Genomic DNA, 19,941 nt, shown 5'->3' on the forward strand with positions numbered 1-19,941 from the left:
TTCTATAGTTTTGAAAATAGAATAAGCGAATAAGTCGATATTTCCGATTGAGATACGAAGTTTTTTTCTGGGAATGTTAGGCGGACTATTCTTTTTGCATTACAATCTGAATAGTACTGGTAGTCTGGGATATCAATTTGGTTCACTTTGAACAACTCCTTGACCCCATAAAAGAGACCTATTTTTAAAATTCAATAATCTTAATCTATTCGAAATAATCGCAGATTTCCGTATGAAAAACTAACTTTTTTTCTAGGCAAGCTATACCAAAAATTCTTTTTGTTTTACACTCTAGGTACCCATGGGATACTCCATACCCAGTTTGGTTTGATTTAAACAAGTCCTTGACCCGATGAAATTTCTATATTTTTGAAAATAGAATAAGCGAATAAGTCAAAATTTCCGATTGAAAAACGAACTTTTTTTCTAGGAACGTTAGGCGGACCATTCTTTTTGCTTTACAACCTACATAATACTGGTAGTCTGGTATATCAATTTGGTTCACTTTGAACAACTCCTTGACCCCATAAAAGAGACCTATTTTTAAAATTCAATAATCTTAATCTATTCGAAATAATCGCAGATTTCCGTATGAAAAACTAACTTTTTTTCTAGGCAAGCTATACCAAAAATTCTTTTTGTTTTACAATCTAGGTACCCATGGGATACTCGATACCGAATTTGGTTCGATTTGGACAACTCCTTGACCCGATGAAATTTCTATATTTTTGAAAATAGAATAAGCGAATAAGTCAAAATTTCCGATTGAAAAACTAACTTTTTTTCTAGGAACGTTAGGCGGAGCATTCTTTTTGCATTACAACCTACATAATACTGGTAGTCTGGGATATCAATTTGGTTCACTTTGAACAACTCCTTGACCCCATAAAAGAGACCTATTTTTAAAATTCAATAATCTTAATCTATTCGAAATAATCGCAGATTTCCGTATGAAAAACTAACTTTTTTTCTAGGCAAGCTATACCAAAAACTCTTTTTGTTTTACAATCTAGGTACCCATGGGATACTCGATACCGAACTTGGTTCGATTTGGACAACTCCTTGACCCGATGAAATTTCTATATTTTGAAAATAGAATAAGCGAATAAGTCAAAATTTCCGATTGGAAAACTAACTTTTTTTCTAGGAACGTTAGGCGGACCATTCTTTTTGCATTACAACCTACATAATACTGGTAGTCTGGGATATCAATTTGGTTCACTTTGAACAACTCCTTGACCCGATGAAAAAGGCTTATTTTTAAAATTATTTATTTGAAATAATAGCAAATTTCCGTTTGAAAAACTAACTTTTTTTCTAGGCAAGCTATAGCAAAAATTCTTTTTGTTTTAGACTCTAGATACCCATGGTACACTCGATACCGAGTTTGGTTCGATTTGGACAACTCCTTGACCTAATCAAAAAGACCTTTTTTTAAAAATTATTCAAATTACTTATTTGAAATAATAGCGAATTTCCGTATGAAAAACTGACTTTTTTCCTAGGCAAGCTTTACCAAAAACTCTTTTTGTTTTACAATTTAGTTACCCATGGGATACTCGATACCCAGTTTGGTTCGATTTGAACAGTTCCTTGACCCCATGAAAAAGACCTATTTTTAAAATTATTTATTTGAAATAACAGCGAATTTCCGTATGAAAAACTAACTTTTTTCCTAGGCAAGCTATACCAAAAATTCTTTTAATTTTAGACTCTAGTTACCCACGGGATACTCGATACCGAGTTTGGTTCGATTTGGACAACTCCTTGACCTAATCAAAAAGACCTATTTTTAAAATTATGTATTTGAAATAATAGCAAATTTTCGTACGAAAAACTAACTTTTTTCCTAGGCAAGCTATACCAAAAACTCTTTTTGTTTTACAACCTAGTTACCCATGGGATACTCGATACCGAGTTTGGTTCACTTTGAACAACTCCTTGATCCGATAAAAGAGGCCTATTTTTAAAATTCAATAATCCTAGTCTATTCGAAATAATCGCAGATTTCCGTATGAAAAACTAACTTTTTTCTAGGCAAGCTATACCAAAAATTCTTTTTGTTTTACAATCTAGTTACCCATGGGATACTCGATACCGAGTTTGGTTCGATTTGAACAACTCCTTGACCCGATGAATTTTCTATATTTTTGAAAATAGAAAAAGCGAATAAGTTGATATTTCCGATTGAAATACGAGCTTTTTTCCTACAAACGTTAGGCGGAAAACTACTTTTTTATTACAAACCTAAAATTTACTGAACAGAGGGTAATCATAGAAAGAGATAAACAGTAAAAAACCTGTTGGATACGCACAATTTTTTTTCAAAAAATGTTAAAAACATTTATAATCAAAATCTTGCACATCTTTTGAAAAATCCTTCAACTCTGGTTGCTTCCTCGGGAGAGGCTTAAAGGGTGGGTTATTAAGACTTGCCGCAAACTCTGCTTCAAGCATTTCTCCCATTTTTTCGGGTTTGAACCCCTGTATTGGGTTTTTCTGCATCAGAGAAAAAGTCGTTGAGCAATCCTTGGGATTCAAAAAATTGACCCAACCGTGTAGTTTTTTTGAGTCTTTTCTCAGCGCCAGAAATGAAACATTTTGAATGAGAGGGTAGGCAGCTTTCAATTCTTCTTTTGCTTGGCCAAAAGAACCGTTCTCAGTGGGTTTGAATCCTGAGAAACGAAAAGAAATTGGATTGCTGAATGAGTTTTTTCGTTTTTCTTTCTTCATCGATGGCTTTTTGTTTTCTTTGTCCATCTGAGCACGCTCCTGTAAAACAATTTACATATAAGTGCTAGTCTGGGATATCAATTTGGTTCACTTTGAACAACTGCTTGACCCCACAAAATTTCACTATTTTTTTAAAAAAAAAGAATACGGAATAAGCGAATAAGTCGATATTTCCGATTGAAAAACGAACTTTTTTCTAGGAACGTTAGGCGGACCATTCTTTTTGCATTGCAATCTGAATAGTACTGGTAGTCTGGGATATTGATTTGGTTCACTTTTAACAACTCCTTGACCCGATAAAAGAGACCTATTTTTAAAATTCAATAATCTTAATCTATTCGAAATAATCGCAGATTTCCGTATGAAAAACTAACTTTTTTCTAGGCAAGCTTTACCAAAAATTGTTTTTGTTTTACAATCTAGTTACCCATGGGATACTCGATACCCAGTTTGGTTCGATTTGAACAACTCCTTGACCCGATGAAATTTCTATAGTTTTGAAAATAGAATAAGCGAATAAGTCGATATTTCCGATTGAGATACGAAGTTTTTTTCCAGGAATGTTAGGCGAACTATTCTTTTTGCATTACAACTTAAATGAGCCTGGTAGTCTGGGATATCAATTTGGTTCACTTTGAACAACTCTTTGACCCGATAAAAATTCTATAGTTTTGAAAATAGAATAAGCGAATAAGTCGATATTTCCGATTGAGATACGAAGTTTTTTTCTGGGAATGTTAGGCGGACTATTCTTTTTGCATTACAATCTGAATAGTACTGGTAGTCTGGGATATCAATTTGGTTCACTTTGAACAACTCCTTGACCCCATAAAAGAGACCTATTTTTAAAATTCAATAATCTTAATCTATTCGAAATAATCGCAGATTTCCGTATGAAAAACTAACTTTTTTTCTAGGCAAGCTATACCAAAAATTCTTTTTGTTTTACACTCTAGGTACCCATGGGATACTCCATACCCAGTTTGGTTTGATTTAAACAAGTCCTTGACCCGATGAAATTTCTATATTTTTGAAAATAGAATAAGCGAATAAGTCAAAATTTCCGATTGAAGAACGAACTTTTTTTCTAGGAACGTTAGGCGGACCATTCTTTTTGCTTTACAACCTACATAATACTGGTAGTCTGGTATATCAATTTGGTTCACTTTGAACAACTCCTTGACCCCATAAAAGAGACCTATTTTTAAAATTCAATAATCTTAATCTATTCGAAATAATCGCAGATTTCCGTATGAAAAACTAACTTTTTTTCTAGGCAAGCTATACCAAAAATTCTTTTTGTTTTACAATCTAGGTACCCATGGGATACTCGATACCGAATTTGGTTCGATTTGGACAACTCCTTGACCCGATGAAATTTCTATATTTTTGAAAATAGAATAAGCGAATAAGTCAAAATTTCCGATTGAAAAACTAACTTTTTTCTAGGAACGTTAGGCGGAGCATTCTTTTTGCATTACAACCTACATAATACTGGTAGTCTGGGATATCAATTTGGTTCACTTTGAACAACTCCTTGACCCCATAAAAGAGACCTATTTTTAAAATTCAATAATCTTAATCTATTCGAAATAATCGCAGATTTCCGTATGAAAAACTAACTTTTTTTCTAGGCAAGCTATACCAAAAACTCTTTTTGTTTTACAATCTAGGTACCCATGGGATACTCGATACCGAACTTGGTTCGATTTGGACAACTTCTTGACCCGATGAAATTTCTATATTTTGAAAATAGAATAAGCGAATAAGTCAAAATTTCCGATTGGAAAACTAACTTTTTTTCTAGGAACGTTAGGCGGACCATTCTTTTTGCATTACAACCTACATAATACTGGTAGTCTGGGATATCAATTTGGTTCACTTTGAACAACTCCTTGACCCGATGAAAAAGGCTTATTTTTAAAATTATTTATTTGAAATAATAGCAAATTTCCGTTTGAAAAACTAACTTTTTTTCTAGGCAAGCTATAGCAAAAATTCTTTTTGTTTTAGACTCTAGATACCCATGGTACACTCGATACCGAATTTGGTTCGATTTGGACAACTCCTTGACCCGATAAAATTTCTATATTTTTGAAAATAGAATAAGCGGATAAGTCAAAATTTCCGATTGAAATACGAACTTTTTTTCTAGGCAAGTTAAGCGAACCATTCTTTTTGCATTACAACCTACATAATACTGGTAGTCCTGGATATCAATTTGGTTCACTTTGAACAACTCCTTGACCCGATGAAAAAGGCCTATTTTTAAAATTATTTAATTGAATTAATAGCAAATTTCCGTTTGAAAAACTAACTTTTTTCCAAGGCAAGCTATACCAAAAAATCTTTTTGTTTTACACTCTAGGTACCCATGGGATACTCCATACCCAGTTTGGTTTGATTTGAACAAGTCCTTGACCCGATGAAATTTCTATATTTTTGAAAATAGAATAAGCGAATAAGTCAAAATTTCCGATTGAAATACGAACTTTTTTTCTAGGAACTTTAGGCGGACCATTCTTTTTGCATTACAACTTAAATAGTACTGTTAGTCTAATATATCAGTTTGGTTCACTTTAAACAACTCCTTGACCCGATGAAAAAGACCTATTTTTAAAAATCGTTATTCCGGAAATTCGCAAATTTCCGAATGAAAAACTAACTTTTTTTCTACGCAAACTATAGCAAAAATTCTTTATCTCCTACCTTCTACCTACACAGGGGATACTGCATACCGAGCTTGGTTCACTTTCGACCACTCTATGCCCTAATCAAAAAGACCTAATTTTAAAAAATATTCAAAATTACTTATTTGAAGTAACAGCGAATTTCCGTATGAAAAATTAACTTTTTTGCTAGGCAAGCTATACCAATAATTCTTTTTGTTTTAGACTCTAGTTACCCATGGGATATTCGATACCCAGTTTGGTTCGATTTGGACAACTCCTTGACCCGATAAAATTTCTATATTCTTGAAAATAGAATAAGCGGATAAGTCAAAATTTCCGATTGAAATACGAACTTTCTTTTTAGGCAAGTTAAGCGAACCATTCTTTTTGCATAACAACCTAAATAGTACTGGTAATCTGGGATATGAATTTGGTTCACTTTGAAATACTCCTTGACCCCATAAAATTTCACTATTTTTTGAAAATAGATTAAGGAATAATAAGCGAATAAGTCGATATTTCCGATTGAAATAAGAACTTTTTTCTAGGCAAGTTAGGCGGACCACTCTATTTGCATTACAACCTACATAATACTGGTAGTCCTGGATATCAATTTGGTTCACTTTGAACAACTCCTTGACCCGATGAAAAAGGCCTATTTTTAAAATTATTTAATTGAATTAATAGCAAATTTCCGTTTGAAAAACTAACTTTTTTCCAAGGCAAGCTATACCAAAAAATCTTTTTGTTTTACACTCTAGGTACCCATGGGATACTCCATACCCAGTTTGGTTTGATTTGAACAAGTCCTTGACCCGATGAAATTTCTATATTTTTGAAAATAGAATAAGCGAATAAGTCAAAATTTCCGATTGAAATACGAACTTTTTTCTAGGAACTTTAGGCAGACCATTCTTTTTGCATTACAACTTAAATAGTACTGTTAGTCTAATATATCAGTTTGGTTCACTTTAAACAACTCCTTGACCCGATGAAAAAGACCTATTTTTAAAATTAGGTATTTGAAATAATAGCAAATTTCCGTATGAAAAAATAACTTTTTTTCTACGCAAACTATAGCAAAAATTCTTTATCTCCTACACTCTACCTACACAGGGGATACTGCATACCGAGCTTGGTTCACTTTCGACCACTCTATGCCCTAATCAAAAAGACCTAATTTTAAAAATTATTCAAAATTACTTATTTGAAGTAACAGCGAATTTCCGTATGAAAAACTAACTTTTTTGCTAGACAAGCTATACCAATAATTCTTTTTGTTTTAAACTCTAGTTACCCATGGGATATTCGATACCCAGTTTGGTTCGATTTGAACAACTCCTTGACCCGATGAAAAAGACCTATTTTTAAAATTATTTATTTGAAATAATAGCGAATTTCCGTATGAAAAACTAACTTTTTGCTAGGCAAGCTATACCAATAATTCTTTTTGTTTTAGACTCTAGTTACCCATGGGATACTCGATACCCAGTTTGGTTCGATTTGAACAACTCCTTGACCCCATGAAAAAGACCTATTCTTACAATTATTTATTTGAATTAATAGCGAATTTCCGTATGAAAAACTAACTTTTTTCCTAGGCAAGCTATACCAAAAATTCTTTTTGTTTTACGACATAGTTACCCATGGCATACTCGATACCGAGTTTGGTTCACTTTCGACCACTCTATGACCTAATCAAAAAGACCTATTTTTAAAAAATATTCAAAATTACTTAGAAATAATAGCGAATTTCCGTATGAAAAACTAACTTTTTTCCTAGGCAAGCTATACCAAAAATTCTTTTTGTTTTACAATCTAGTTACCCATGGGATACTCGATAACCAGTTTGGTTCGATTTGAACAACTCCTTGACCCCATGAAAAAGACCTATTTTTAAAATTATTTATTTGAAATAACAGCGAATTTCCGTAATTAAAAACTAACTTTTTTTCCTAGGCGAGCTATACCAAAAATTCTTTTTGTTTTACAACCTAGGTACACGTGAGATACTCCATAACGAGTTTGATTCACTTTCGACCACTCTATGACCTAATCAAAAAGACCTATTTTTAAAAAATATTGAAAATTATTTATTTGAAATAATAGTAATTTCCGTATGAAAAACTGACTTTTTTCCTAGGCAAGCTATACCAAAAATTCTTTTTGTTTTACAATCTAGTTACCCATGGGATACTCGATACCCAGTTTGGTTCGATTTGAACAACTCCTTGACCCGATAAAATTTCTATATTTTTGAAAATAGAATAAGCGAATAAGTCGATATTTCCGTGTGAAATATCTACTTTTTTTGTAGGGCAGTTAGGCAAACCATTCTTTCTGCACTACAACCTAAATTATACTGGTAGTCTAGAATATCAATTTGGTTCACTTTGAACAACTCCTTGACCCGATGAAAAAGACCTATTTTTAAAATTATTTATTTGAAATAATAGCGAATTTCCGTATGAAAAACTAACTTTTTGCTAGGCAAGCTATACCAATAATTCTTTTTGTTTTAGACTCTAGTTACCCATGGGATACTCGATACCCAGTTTGGTTCGATTTGAACAACTCCTTGACCCCATGAAAAAGACCTATTCTTAAAATTATTTATTTGAATTAATAGCGAATTTCCGTATGAAAAACTAACTTTTTTCCTAGGCAAGCTATACCAAAAATTCTTTTTGTTTTACAACATAGTTAACCATGGCATACTCGATACCGAGTTTGGTTCACTTTCGACCACTCTATGACCTAATCAAAAAGACCTATTTTTAAAAAATATTCAAAATTACTTAGAAATAATAGCGAATTTCCGTATGAAAAACTAACTTTTTTCCTAGGCAAGCTATACCAAAAATTCTTTTTGTTTTACAATCTAGTTACCCATGGGATACTCGATACCCAGTTTGGTTTGATTTGAACAACTCCTTGACCCCATGAAAAAGACCTATTTTTAAAATTATTTATTTGAAATAATAGCGAATTTCCGTAATTAAAAACTAACTTTTTTCCTAGGCGAGCTATACCAAAAATTCTTTTTGTTTTACAACCTAGGTACACGTGGGATACTCCATATCGAGTTTGATTCACTTTCAACCACTCTATGACCTAATCAAAAAGACCTATTTTTAAAAAATATTGAAAATTATTTATTTGAAATAATAGTAATTTCCGTATGAAAAACTGACTTTTCTCCTAGGCAAGCTATACCAAAAATTCTTTTTGTTTTACAATCTAGTTACCCATGGGATACTCGATACCCAGTTTGGTTCCATTTGAACAACTCCTTGATCCGATAAAGGAGGCCTATTTTTAAAATTCAATAATCCTAGTCTATTCGAAATAATCGCAGATTTCCGTATGGAAAACTAACTTTTTTTCTAGGCAAGCTATACCAAAAATCCTTTTTGTTTTACAATCTAGTTACCCATGGGATACTCGATACCCAGTTTGGTTCGATTTGAACAACTCCTTGACCCGATAAAATTTCTATATTTTTGAAAATAGAATAAGCGAATAAGTCAATATTTCCGTGTGAAATATCTACTTTTTTTGTAGGGCAGTTAGGCAAACCATTCTTTCTGCACTACAACCCAAATTATACTGGTAGTCTGGTATATCAATTTGGTTCACTTTGAACAACTCCTTGATCCAATAAAATTTCTATATTTTTGAAAATAGAATAGGCGAATAGGTCGATCTTTCCGATTGAAATACGAACTTTTTTCCTAGGAACGCAAGTCCGATCATTCTTTTTGAATTATAGTCAATAAATCCAAAAGCCCTCAACCAATGCCAACAGGAAAATCTGGTTGTTTCCCGAACTATTTTCCGTTGGCATTGAGGCACCCCTCTCAATTTTTTAATACATTTTAAATTTTTTTTTACCTTTTTGACAGGATGGCATTCCTCCTTGCAATCTCCTGGATTCATCTTTGGAATTTTGTAAGTTGACAGGAAAGAAGAGCTCATAACTTAAGCCGAAAAAAACAAATAATTTGAACAACTCCTTGACCGATAAAAATTAACTATTTCTTAAAATGAAGTCAGCGAAAAAGTCGCAATTTCCGTGTGAAATATCTACTTTTTTTGTAGGGCAGTTAGGCAAACCATTGTTTCTGCACTACAACCTACATTATACTGGTAGTCTAGAGTATCAATTTGGTTCACTTTGAACAACTCCTTGATCCAATAAAACCTCTATATTTTTTAAAATAGAATAAGCGAATAAGTCGATATTTCCGATTGAAATACTAACTTTTTTCTAGGAACGTTAGGCGGACCATTCTCTTTGCATTACAACTTAAATAGTACTGTTAGTCTAATATATCAGTTTGGTTCACTTATAACAACTCCTTGACCCGATGAAAAAGACCTATTTTTAAAATTAGGTATTTGAAATAATAGCAAATTTCCGTATGAAAAACTAACTTTTTTGCTAGGCAAGCTATACCAATAATTCTTTTTGTTTTAGACTCTAGGTACCCATGTTATCCTCAATACCCAGTTTGGATCGATTTGAACAACTCCTTGACCCGATGAAAAAGACCTATTTTTAAAATTCAATAATCTTAATCTATTTGAAATAATCGCAGATTTCCGTATGAAGAACTAACTTTTTTTCTAGGCAAGCTATACCAAAAATTCTTTTTGTTTTACAATCTAGTTACCCATGGGATACTTGATACCCAGTTTGGTTCGATTTGAACAACTCCTTGACCCGATAAAATTTCTATATTTTTGAAAATAGAATAAGCGAATAAGTCGATATTTCCGTGTGAAATATCTATTTTTTTTTTGTAGGGCAGTTAGGCGAACCATTCTTTCTGCGCTTCAACCTACATTATACTGGTAGTCTGGTATATCAATTTGGTTCACTTTGAACAACTCCTTGATCCAATAAAATTTCTGTATTTTTGAAAATAGAATAAGCGAATAAGTCGATATTTCCGATTGAAATACTAACTTTTTTTCTAGGAACGTTAGGCGGACCGTTCTTTTTGCATTACAACTTAAATAGTACTGTTAGTCTAATATATCAGTTTGGTTCACTTTGAACAACTCCTTGACCCGATGAAAAAGACCTATTTTTAAAATTAGGTATGTGAAATAATAGCAAATTTCCGTATGAAAAACTAACTTTTTTGCTAGGCAAGCTATACCAATAATTCTTTTTGTTTTAGACTCTAGGTACCCATGTTATCCTCAATACCCAGTTTGGATCGATTTGAACAACTCCTTGACCCGATGAAAAAGACCTATTTTTAAAATTATTTATTTGAAATAACAGCGAATTTCCGTATGAAAAACTAACTTTTTTCCTAGGCAAGCTATACCAAAAATTCTTCTTGTTTTACAACCTAGGTACACGTGGGATACTCCATACCGAGTTTGGTTCACTTTCGACCACTCTATGACCTAATCGCAAAAAGACCTATTTTTAAAAAATAATCAAAATTATTTATTTGAAATAATAGCAAATTTCCGTATGAAAAACTGACTTTTTTCCTAGGCAAGCTATACCAAAAATTCTTTTTGTTTTAAAATCTAGTTATTCATGGGATACTCGATGCCCAGTTTGGTTCCATTTGAACAACTCCTTGATCCGATAAAAGAGGCCTATTTTTAAAATTCAATAATCCTAGTCTATTCGAAATAATCGCAGATTTCCGTATGAAAAACTAACTTTTTTTCTAGGCAAGCTATGCCAAAAATTCTTTTTCTTTTACAATCTAGTTACCCATGGGATACTCGATACCCAGTTTGGTTCGATTTGAACAACTCCTTGACCCGATAAAATTTCTATATTTTTGAAAATAGAATAAGCGAATAAGCCGATATTTCCGTGTGAAATATCTACTTTTTTTGTAGGGCAGTTAGGCAAACCATTCTTTCTGCACTACAATCCACATTATACTGGTAGTCTGGTATATCAATTTGGTTCACTTTGAACAACTCCTTGATCCAATAAAATTTCTATATTTTTGAAAATAGAATAAGCGAATAAGTCGATATTTCCGATTGAAATACTAACTTTTTTTCTAGGAACGTTAGGCGGACCATTCTCTTTGCATTACAACTTAAATAGTACTGTTAGTCTAATATATCAGTTTGGTTCACTTTGAACAACTCCTTGACCCGATGAAAAAGACCTATTTTTAAAATTAGGTATTTGAAATAATAGCAAATTTCCGTATGAAAAACTAACTTTTTTGCTAGGCAAGCTATACCGATAATTATTTTTGTTTTAGACTCTAGGTACCCATGGTATCCTCAATACCCAGTTTGGATCGATTTGAACAACTCCTTGACCCGATGAAAAAGACCTATTTTTAAAATTAGGTATTTGAAATAATAGCAAATTTCCGTATGAAAAACTAACTTTTTTCCTAGGCAAGCTATACCGATAATTATTTTTGTTTTAGACTCTAGGTACCCATGGGATACTCGATACCCAGTTTGGTTCCATTTGAACAACTCCTTGACCCGATGAAAAAGACCTATTTTTAAAATTCTATTATAGAAATTTATTCGAAATAATCGCAAATTTACGTATGAAAAACTAACTTTTTTCCTAGGCAAGCTATACCAATAATTCTTTTTGTCTTAGACTCTAGGTACCCGTGGTATACTCAATACCCAGTTTGGATCGATTTGAACAACTCCTTGACCCGATGAAAAATACTATATTTGAAAATTAAATATTGGAAATAATAGCAAACTTCCGTATGAAAAACTAACTTTTTTCCTAGGCAAGCTATACCAAAAACTCTTTTTGTTTTACAATCTAGTTACCCATGGGATACTCGATACCCAGTTTGGTTTGATTTGAACAACTCCTTGACCCGATGAAAAAGATCTATTTTTAAAATTATTTATTTGAAATAATAGCGAATTTCCGTATGAAAAACTAACTTTTTTCCTAGGCAAGCTATACCAAAAATTTTTTTGTTTTACAACCTAGGTACACGTGGGATAATCCATACCGAGTTTGGTTCACTTTGGACAACTCTATGACCTATACAAAAAGACTATTTTTAAAATTACTTATTTGAAATAATCGTGAATTTCCGTACGAAAACCTAACTTTTATAAACCACACCGAAGACGTCCCCAACATGAGATGCACAAAAGCCCAGCGGTGGGGAAACCGACTAACCGGCGTCTCAACGGGGCAGGGGGGGTTGCACCTCATGCGGGCCCGAGGCCCTCACCTTAGAATAATAGTATTATTATATAAAAATAAACAAATATTTTACATATTGATTTACCATGTTGTGACACGTGCTCTGTAACTGGGGGCACATAACGTACTGGGCGAACACAAACGGAAAAGGTCTGATTAATCATATCAGGAAAGTAGGATCTACATAACAAGTTCAATATCGTATTCATGGTAGTGTTTCTCTCCCAAGGAGGTCAAACCGGGGCCAAGTTCCCTGGCCAATTTCTCGAAAACAGCTGCACAAAAAAAACGCACTTAGTACAGTTTGTAGCACGGCTTGAGATACGCATCATATTAAAAAATGAGCCTAATCGGTGTATTTTTCAAGGAGTTATAGCAAAAATAAAGTACCGTATCAATTGACCCTGGAGGAGAGATACATCACCTTCAGAGCTAAAATTGAGCACCTAAACCTCTGAAAACGCTATATAAAGTATACATATTCGGAAACTACGTTACACGGGCTGTTCAAAACACTAATTTTTGTAACACAGTTCAAAGGTTCAAGGTGTCAAAAGTGTCAACCGGATGGTGTCAACCGCTTCAGGAGGTCAAACCGGGGCCAAGTTCCCTGGCCAATTTCTCGAAAACGGCTGAACGAAAAAAAACGCCTTTTGTACAGTTTTTAGCACTGCTTGAGATACGCATCATATTAAAAAATGAACCCAATCGGTGCACTCTAGAAGAAGTTATAGCAAAAAGTAGGTACCGTACCAGCTGACCCCAGAAGAGGGATACTCCATATTCGGAGCTAAAATTGACCTTCTGAACTACATAAAATGGGGTGTAAAATATATATGGCAACAATCAGCATTACCAAACGAGCCTAACGAACTAAATATCGAGTCTAAATGAGCTAGTTTTAGTGGTCTAACATGTAGGTACAGCAAAAGTACCGGACACGAATAGGTGAAAATGGAGGTATGTGTCCTGGCCAATTTCTCGAAAACGGCTGAAAGAAACAAAACGCTATTTACAGGGATTCAAGTACGGCTCAAGCTGAGTTCAAATCAACGAAGAGATCAAAAATCGGTTCACTCTACGAGGAGATATTCCAACATAAAGGTGCCGTACCAAATGAGCAAATAGGACAGGTACTGCTCATGTAACGCTAAAATTGACCATCTGGACTACATAAAACTGCATACAAAATATATATGGGGAGACTCCCCACTAACTGGGGATTCTAAAACACTAACACTTGTTGGATAAATCAAGTGTTTTGTTGTACCGAAATTTGGGTCACCCACAATAGCCCGAAAATTCGAACTATTTCAAATTTGAACATTAATAACTTTTTGATTAGGCCGATTTGGGAAACCAACCAAATAATGAAAGCAAGAGGGGTTCAGTGCTAACAAAATGCGACTACTCCCGTTTAATTTGGTCCAGTTCTTTAGGAGATATTAACAAAAAACTGTTCTGTACCCCATTTTTTGGGCTAAAATCGAAGCCCAAGATCTCCGGATCCGACGTAAAACAACGTGAAACAGCGTTCCCGGCGTATTTGTGGGTGTAATTCTGGTCCACTTTCACGTTCTAGGTCACGGCAAACCTTCATCGTGAGGTGGGAAAAAATTTCCCACCTCACCATGAAGGTTATGATGTTTTGTGTGTTTTGACATTAAACAACATCCACAGAAATTTGATGAAATCGTGAAAAAAGAAAAATTGTCGAATTAATGCCATTGTTTGATACAATTAGCTTCAGCAACCTAAATAGTGTCTAGAAAACACAAAATGCACGCCCAAAAACTTGTTCAAGTGCGCAAAACACCACTAAGCCATAAAATTTGAGAAAAAATTTTATTTTTCCGCTTTCAACATTGAATAACTGTTCTGAAGAACATCTTCAGGACTGTGACTAGCCATTCCAGAAAAGAATGTCCTAACAGCAACAAATTAAGACAAAAATCACTCGTTTGGGTCAAAAATTGAATGCGAAATTTGAAAAAGTACAAACTTAAGTTCCTTTCTCAATGTGATAAAGCAAGTTGTTTCCTCCGCAAATGCAGATTTTGCTTGGATATCTGTTGCAACTATTCTTGTTTACTTGGCTGTCTTTTCCCTGAAGGCTGTGATTGAAGTATAAGATCGAAATAAATTGAAAGAAAATAATAATCCTGAAACAATCAGCTCGTAACAAAATTGCTAATTGACCAAAAAATCGAGGTCACCAGATTTAGAGCCAAATTTGACCGTCTCAATTTCAAAAAATACTATGCAAAATATATATGGGGATACTCCCCTCTAACTGAGGACTATAACACACTAAGATTTGTTATGTAAAGCTTGTGCTTTGTTGTACCGAATTTTGGGTCACTCAACATAGCCCGAAAATTCGACTTTTTTTTCAAATTTAAACATCAATAAGTTTTTGAATAGGATGATTTGAGAAACCAACTAAACACTGCAAGCAAGAAGGGTTTAGTGCCAACAAAATGCGACTACTCCCGTTTATTTTGGTCAGGGACCTTAGCAGATATTAACAAAATACTGTTTTGTACTCCATTTTTTGGGCTAAATGCAAAGCCTAAAATCTCCGGAACTGACGTAAAACAACGTGAAACAGAGTTGTCGGCGTATTTGTGGTTATGATTCTGGTGCAATTTGACGTTCTGGATCACGGAAAACGTTCATGAGGAGATGGGAAAAAATTTCCCACCTCACCATGAAGGTTACGATTTTTTGTGTGTTTTGACATAAAACAACATTCACAGAAATTTGATGAAATCGTGAAAAATGAAAAATTGTTGAGGTAACCCCACTAATTGATACAAATAGCTTCAAGAACCTAAATACTGTTCAGAAAACACAAAAAGCACGCCCGATAACTTGTTCAATTGCAAGGAAGTAATTCATTTGTTCAAATGACCTATTTAGAATACCAAGTTTAACGTATCGCTAAAATGCACCATCAAAACGTGTGAAAAAATGGTACAATAGGTATATAGTGATACTCCCTCTTAACTGAGCAGTCTAAAGCACTATCATGTTTAATCCTGACACCAAAAATTTCAACTTTATGTCACCGCCGAATTAGCCGAACAAGGCCAAAAATCGAGGTTCGGCACATGCAGAGCAAAAATTGACCAACTCAACTCAAAAAAATGAAACTAAACATATATATGGGGTTCCTCTCTAATAAGAACGGAATTCAGGGAACCAAAACATGTAGGCTTATTCTGGTTTTCTGGGGTACCCGTTTTTGGAGAACACCAAAATCACATTATTGGTGACTTTTTAAAATTTAACAGTGAATAACTTTTTCACCACGACGACTTAGGACAGCACCTAAACAGCAAAAACAAGAAAATTACAGCATCAGAAAAACGATTTTCCGCCCAAAAAAATTGATAGAGTACTTTGGAAGATATCAGCAAATTACTGAAGTGTACCTCTTTTTTTGAGCTAGAAGCAGAGACCCAGTTTTGCAGAAATCAAGTTTAGTTGAGTAGAACAGCCATGCTAACGTGTTTGTTGGAGTAGCTTAGGTTCAATCAATACTTTTTTGTCACTGCAAGTCTTCATGGGGAGGCGGGAACAAATTCGCATCTCGCCATGGAGGCTTTGATGTTTTGATTAGTTTGACAAAAAAACAACACACTCACAGAAATTTGTTGAAATTGTCAGAAATGAAAAATTGTTGAATTAACAATAACCATCAGTAAAACTGGCTTCAGGGACAGAAATAGATGTAGAAAGCGCAAATTAAATAGTGAGAAGGACGTATCATTGAAATTTAAACACTCCAACAAAAACAAAAAAAACGGAAAATTTTGACTTGCATCAAAATAACATGCTGAAAAGGTTAACCAAGGATTATCAAGAGCTCAGCTAATACTGAATGCATGGCTGATCACAGAAATTAAAGCAAAATTGACGAAAAAATGGCACAATATCTGAAAAATGGCATTGATTTTTTTAAAAGCTTTTGAAAGAAAATTTTATGATATCGAATGAGCCATAAAAGTATATGGTCTTGGAGATGATATCCAAGAAACCACAAATTATAATTCATGAGTTTGTCTTGGACTTTCAAGTTGTTTGCCTGAAACCCGCATAGGGTGCGGTGATAAGCATTTCTGAGCCCAAAAATTAGGTTGTACAAAATAAGTTTAATGATCTTGGATGGGCCATAATAGTCTATGGTCTTGAATATGGTATCGAAGACACCATAAAAATTTTCAGAAATAATTTTTAAATCTCCATTTTAATCGTTTGTAACCCGAATAGGAGGTTATTAAAATCATTTTTTGCCAAAAAAAGATGCTGTACAAAAAAAAGTTTTATGATCTTGGATGGGTCATAAAAGTCTATGGTCTTGGATATGGTATCCAAGACACCATAAAGTTTTTTTCACAAGAAATTTTTAAATCTCCATTTTTATCGCCTGAAATCCGCATAGGACGTTGTTAAAATCATTTTTGTGTCGAAAAAAGAGGTTGCACAAAAAAAGTTTTATGATCTTGGATGGGCCATAAAAGTCTATGGTCTTGGATATGGTATCCAAGGCACCATAGAAAAAAAATTTTTTTGTTGAAGGCCAATGGCAAGTACGATATATTTGTTGTACTACATGGTCCAAAAGACGTCATTTGAGATCACCTTGAAATTTTTGTATGGTCTTATGTATGGTATCAAAGAAGCCATACAACCATACATGTCTTACGTATGGTTTCCAAGAAACATTTATGGTGGTCATCCGGGGAGTTTTTCCAAACATTTCCTGCATAAATCGAATAAGAAAAAATAAGAAAACATCGAAAAAAAGATATTTATGGTAAAACAGCTACAGCTCTTTCTGTTCCCCACGAAAAAAGTTTCGATACTGTTGATCATTTAAAATTAACAAATCAACTAGAATAATATGATTACCCTGGCGCATCGGTCCAAATTATATAAAAAATTACAAATTTTGTAGGGACACCAATTTGATGAAGCCATCAACGACATGCCGAATGAAGTGTGAAGCTAAAAAATTGCTTTTTTACAGAAGATATTACCAGTATTATATCATCAGAGAAACATAAAAATAAATGAATTGCGATATTGAAGACTTGTAGGGTTAGTTCTAAACGAAATTTTTGTCAGAAATATAGAAAAATGTTATCCGGCGGGTAGGTATACAATTTAAGCATAACGAAATTGGATTTCTAGCATAATTTCCTCATTAAGTCATTAAAAATGGTTCTTCATATTGATAACTTTTGGAACTTCAAGATCCACAAATTATTCTATTATGCTGGAAGAAAACAACGAAGTCAATTCTGCGGAATAATTTACAAAATTAGAATTATAATTCTGAGAAAGTTCTCGATCTTTTCCTATAAATTTCTATGGGCAATGTCTCATGAAATATAATTCGACAACAAAATCTTCATTAGCCAAAATTTCAAACGAGAGAAGAAATGATGCGTACAGTTTTCTTCCAAAATAAATTGGCCAAGCCAGTGACTTAACAGTGTAGCTTTTATATTTGTTCCGATCCCCACTTTAGTGGGGAGGGAGGAACTATATACTCAACTGGTTTTTTTTGTTTAGTCAATTTTGGCCGATCGATACATTCATAGTAGAGAAATGCGAGTTGTATCATTAAAAAGCCCGTCCAGCGTAGAATGCGAAATTAAAATGATTTTTTCGTTTTTTGTTTTTTACATGGAGTTGTCGAGGTTTAAAGTTTTGTGAACATTCGACTGCTTTTTTGTAGGGACGCCAATTTGATGAAGCCATCAACTACATGCCGAATGAAGTGTGAAGCTAAAAAATTGCTTTTTTACAGAAGATATTACCAGTATTATATCATCAGAAAAACATAAAAATAAATGAATTGCGATATTGAAGACTTGTAGGGGTAGTTCTAAACGAAATTTTTGTCAAAAATATAGAAAAATGTTATCCGGCGGGTAGGTATACAATTTAAGCAGAACGAAATTGGATTTCTAGCATAATTTCCTCATTAAGTCATTAAAAATGGTTCTTCATATTGATAACATTTGGAACTTCAAGATCCACAAATTATTCTATTATGCTGGAAGAAAACAACGAAGTCAATTCTGCGGAATAATTTACGAAATTAGAATTATAATTCTGAGAAAGTTCTCGATCTTTTCCTATAAATTTCTATGGGCAATGTCTCATGAAATATAATTCGACAACAAAATCTTCATTAGCCAAAATTTCAAATGAGAGAAGAAATGATGCGTACAGTTTTCTTCCAAAATAAATTGGCCAAGCCAGTGACTTAACAGTGTAGCTTTTATATTTGTTCCGACCCCCACTTTAGTGGGGAGGGAGGAACTATATACTCAACTGGTTTTTTTTGTTTAGGCAATTTTGGCCGATCGATACATTCATAGTAGAGAAATGCGAGTTGTATCATTAAAAAGCCCGTCCAGCGTAGAATGCGAAATTAAAATGATTTTTTTGTTTTTTGTTTTTTACAAGGAGTTATCGAGGTTTAAAGTTTTGTGAACATTCGACTGCTTTTGTTCACATTTTCAGTAATTTTTGCTAAAATTTTGCACAACTTCGCTTATATAATTCAAAATTAATTAAAATTGTTAACGGCAGATTGTTGTTCTTACCGTTAGAGATAGAAGAGCGTTGCTGAATTTTTTGATGGAAATTTTTTTTGGCTAAAACTTTTGATAAAATTTTCAAAATACAAACTTTTTTCATCAAAAATGGCACAAAATATGCTTTTTTGCTCCATTTTGTTAATTTTTGCCAGAGTTAGTGACCTACAAACCTTAACACAGACTCCCTAATCTCAAAAAGAGCGGTAGTTTCAATTAGGCTCCGAAAGAAAGTCTTCTGGAACTAAAACTTTGCCGTTTTTTGCAGATTTAACGCGATAATTATACAAGATGCATCGTTGTCTTTTTTTTAAAATTTGAAGAATTCCACTCAACAATTGGTCTATCTTGCAAACACTTGGAACACTTGGTCGGTTTGCTGAGCGTGCGACAAAATCAGGAGGAGAGGTTCAATAATATCATGGATTCTTAGAATCAGAGATTTTTTGGTTTTTTTGATGCTGCCTTTTTTCAAAATAATTTGCTTGTTTTTTTAATGTTATTTACTGACAATAGTTTTTATTCACGGCTCCGTTAATGAGAGCTAAAATTTACGTAAATTTGAGACCGAATGTAGATACAGTTTGTTTTCAGAGAACCAAAGGGTGTTTAGGGCTTTGAGGAAAAGTTTTAGTAAAATTTAACTGAATTCTCGTCTTTTGCCTCCAATTGTCATTCTTTTGGCAGTCTGATTTTAAGTTTAACCACTCAAAGATCTGAATTTTTT

The 19,941-nt window shown here is 33.5% G+C and overlaps 2 protein-coding genes across 2 annotated transcripts in view; one reads left to right on the plus strand and one right to left on the minus strand.

Annotated features, from left to right (window-relative positions):
* LOC142351494 (uncharacterized) overlaps positions 1-19,941 on the plus strand; it is a 67,960-nt gene that overhangs the window by 28,498 nt on the left and 19,521 nt on the right. The gene's annotated exons all lie outside the window — the stretch shown is intronic.
* The window catches only part of LOC142351493 (prolyl 4-hydroxylase subunit alpha-2-like), a 49,852-nt gene that overhangs the window by 26,677 nt on the left and 3,234 nt on the right, over positions 1-19,941 (minus strand). The window lies entirely within an intron of this gene.

The sequence above is a fragment of the Convolutriloba macropyga genome, chromosome 13, assembly GCF_964194025.1.
Source record: "Convolutriloba macropyga chromosome 13, txConMacr16.3, whole genome shotgun sequence".
Classification (NCBI taxonomy): domain Eukaryota; kingdom Metazoa; phylum Xenacoelomorpha; order Acoela; family Convolutidae; genus Convolutriloba; species Convolutriloba macropyga.